We start from the raw sequence: 3,902 nt of genomic DNA, 5'->3' as shown, positions 1-3,902 counted from the left end.
AGGCCATAGAAACAGAGGCATATATCTATTGTCATTCTGAAAAGATAAAAAAAAGTAAAGTTCATGCTATTTTTGTAAACATATTTCAAAAGCCTTAAAACATTGACTAGTTATTTCACTTATGGGCATTTATTCTAAGGAAAAAATTATTCACACTAGCAAAGATTTGAAGGAAAGATCTTATTTTCAAGTATTGTTTATGTAACCAGTGTATTGGGACAGCCTGAAAATTAAAATTTTGAAATATTAAATTTGAATAATTATATTTGAATATTTTGATGATTAAATAGTTCATTCTGACCATGGAATACCATGCAGTCATTTGAATAATTGTATTTGAATATTTGATTTAATATTTCATTCCAACCATGAACTACATACAGCCATCTAAAATATAGCATATCAAAAGAGAAGAAGATTTAAAAACATATAGCATAATCTTCTATTGCTCTATATTGCCAGTGACAGTATGTGCTGTATAATCTCATATTTATAAAAAATACAGTGCATGAGTGTTTCTGTATAAAATACAATGAAGGAACATATGATAAATGTAAATAGCAGTTATCTTTAGAAAGGGAGGCTTCAGAAATATTTTCTTCTTTTAGTTACAAACATTTTCTTTTTTCTTTTTTTTTTTTTTTTTTTTTTTGAGACGGAGTTTCATTCTTGTTGCCCAGGCTGGAGTGCAATGGCACAATCTCGGCTCACCGCAACTTCTGCCTCCCAGGTTCAAGCAATTCTCCTGCCTCAGCCTCCATAGTAGCTGGGATTATAGGCATGTGCCACCACGCCCGGCTAATTTTGTATTTTTTTTTTTTTTAGTAGAGACGGGGTTTCTCCATATTGGTCAGGCTGGTCTCGAACTCCCGACCTCAGGTGATCCACCCGCTTTGGCCTCCCAAAGTGCTGGGATTACAGGCGTGAGCCACCGTGCCCGGCAGTTACAAACATTTTCTTATTTTCCACAATAAACATGCATCATTTTTGTTCTAAGGGAAGAAACATTGAAAACAAGAATAATGAAAACTATAAAAGAGCCCACATATACAAGTCACATAGCAAAATGAATGATCCAGTCCTATACCGTTTGTATAGACACTGTCAGAAACAAATGTCAGAACATTTTTTTTTTTTTTTTTTGAGACGGAGTCTCGCTCTGCCGCCCAGGCTGGAGTGCAGTGGCCGGATCTCAGCTCACTGCAAGCTCCGCCTCCCGGGTTCACGCCATTCTCCCGCCTCAGCCTCCCAAGTAGCTGGGACTACAGGCGCCCGCCATCTCGCCCGGCTAGTTTTTTGTATTTTTTAGTAGAGACGGGGTTTCACCATGTTAGCCAGGATGGTCTTGATCTCCTGACCTTGTGATCCGCCCGTCTCGGCCTCCCAAAGTGCTGGGATTACAGGCTTGAGCCACCGCGCCCGGCCAGAACACTGTTATTTATTTTGTGCTAACAGAAGACTTTTTTTTTTTTTTTTTTTTCCTGAGGTTCCTGGCTCTTTAGGAATATGATTCTTCTCTCTGAGCTGATTCTGATTGGAAAGCACCATTATCATGTTCTAAGCAAAGACAGAACCACATTATTAGCCTTGAACAAAGGGACATAATCATTTTAGAAACCTCTAAAATAGCATTAATAGCAACAAATACAGATTCTTTTATACAACCATCCCAAAGACACTGATGCTTCAGTTTAAATGATTTATTTTTTTCTCTTGCCTTTCCTCCTCCCAGTGTTGTCTTGTCTTTGTGATGACGTGGAGGTACCCACTGACCAGAAGATACATCATTCCCTGCACACTGGCAGGAAATGAAGAGCTGCCAAGTACCAGCCAGAAACTAAATGGAGATTGTTGAAGGATAGAAGAAAAAAATTAGATATGGGCTGTCAGTGCACATATTTTTTGCATTAAATTATAAACAATATGCTGTTAATATTTAAATCACAGAGGAATACCAGAATAAAAAATATGTGTCCTTGTTTTTCTATCATTTTACTTTCTCCTCACCATGTCAATCAAAAGTATACTGTGTCTTTGTACTCCATGTCATCAGGCATATGCATATCTGCAAGTACACAACACTGTAAGATGGTAAGACAAAAACTTTATTAAATTTAATGCCTGATGCAGAATTTTAAGTTTGTTGTCTTCAACTCAAATGTAATATTTTGGGATTTTTGATACTTATAAGCTTGACAAATAAACTTTATGTTCTGAGTTAAAGGCAAATAAGAAGCATTCAGAAAACTTTATGAACATCAAATGTCAATTGCAACACAAGATTTTGATACAACTGTAAGTGAGTCTGAAACATATGGATTGAATTTTCCTTGCAATATTCTAGTGTTTGGAAGGAAAATCTGTGCAAAAAATGTGTTGTGGGTTTTCTGAAACCCCCGAAACTGAAAAAACATTTTGATTTATTTAGATTTAGAGATGGGATAACCATTTTGCACCCCCGGAAAATTAAGTACCCAATTCAGTTCAGCACTGCAAGGCACAAGGGCCTGAATGAGTGAATCTTCCTTTTCAATTGTATTGAACTGTTTTAATTCATTCAAACTATGCAATCGAATCAGTGGAAAAGCCTAGAGGTTTCTTTCTGGGGCTGTAACTTCCCCACATAATCTCTGAGAGCCTTCCGAGAGCCTTACCCCAAGTCACCTCCAATAAACATATACTCTAAACAAACATAATATGCAACCCAAAACAACGATACCACCTAAGTAAAAACTGAGATTGCTATACAAACTAAGCCCCCGGACAACTCTCCCCATCCTATAGAAATTCCGTGTCTCCACTGAGTTAAGTGCATAGAAACCCCAAAGGACCTTTCTGCTTTTACTTTGTTATTTTTGGATCTTATTTCACACTTTTGTCCTTCAGCTTGATTTGACTGGATTACTTCCCAACCTTCAGTAATGCTCCATTGTGGGAGCCTGTGTCTCAACAGTTCACACCTGCCTTTTACTCCACTGGGTTGTGAAGATTCACAGAAGATGACAGGAAGGGGGAGAAATAAGCTAAAATAAACTTTAGAGGACGGCCCCATTGCTGTGCCTCTCTGATCTTGGTTGTTGTCTACAGAGCTGTCCTTCAAAGACATTGATACGCAGCTGCATTTTAGAAACATTTCCTCTTCCAGGTTAGAAGTCTTTTCCAAATTAAAGATTCAGTCAAGGGAATTGGTTTAGAACTTCTTCTTCTTGCCTTCCTAAAAACCTAAAATCTTTGCATATAAACACAAAAACAAAAAAGTATAAGCTTTTGATTCAGGCAGTCTGGGGGTCGTGTCTTGGTTCTGCTTCATTGCTGAGTGTATAACCTGGAGTAAGTATCTTCTGAAACTCATTTTCCTCTTTTAAAAATATGGAGATATTAGTCCTTCTCTCACTGAGCCATTTCAAGAATTAATAAAATATACTGTTTACTTGACAGAGTGTTTTGTAAGTAGTAGAAGCTCAGTGAATATTACTTTCTCTCCTCCTTTCTTCTAATACCCTAGTATCTACATTTCATATATTTTGATTCAAATCATAAAATTGTTAAATAAATCATCAAGAACAAAGTAAGAATCAATCAAATTGTCAAAAACAACACTCATTGTCTGTTCAAAGTTCTCCTAATTTTTGATGCCTAAGAATACAAGGTGATTACCAGGCATCTATCACAAAATCACGACCAATCCTCTAGCTTTGTCTTCAACAAATTGAGAAACAATTCAGGGATAACCGGAAAATGGAAAATCTCTCTCTGTCTTTCTGAAATCAGTAAGCATTAAAAAGAGAAATAAACATGTAAGTTTAATTAGAAATTTTAAAGAAGATGGATATCTTAATTTTTCACACACTTGATATAAAAAATATGCATTTATTTTTTCAAGACTCACAAATACATTACAA

General features: G+C 36.4%; 1 long non-coding RNA gene across 1 annotated transcript; it reads left to right on the top strand.

Annotated features, from left to right (window-relative positions):
- Positions 1-1,717: 1,717 nt before the first annotated feature.
- Positions 1,718-3,051, top strand: LOC104675779. Its single transcript, XR_749828.2, has 3 exons — positions 1,718-2,091; positions 2,219-2,295; positions 2,887-3,051. It is a non-coding gene; the product is annotated as an uncharacterized LOC104675779 (long non-coding RNA).
- Positions 3,052-3,902: the final 851 nt, after the last annotated feature.

The sequence above is a fragment of the Rhinopithecus roxellana genome, chromosome 12 (assembly GCF_007565055.1).
Source record: "Rhinopithecus roxellana isolate Shanxi Qingling chromosome 12, ASM756505v1, whole genome shotgun sequence".
Classification (NCBI taxonomy): Eukaryota; Metazoa; Chordata; class Mammalia; order Primates; family Cercopithecidae; genus Rhinopithecus; species Rhinopithecus roxellana.
The sequence above is the reverse complement of the archived record's forward strand: the minus strand, read 5'-3'. Positions and strand labels throughout refer to the sequence as shown.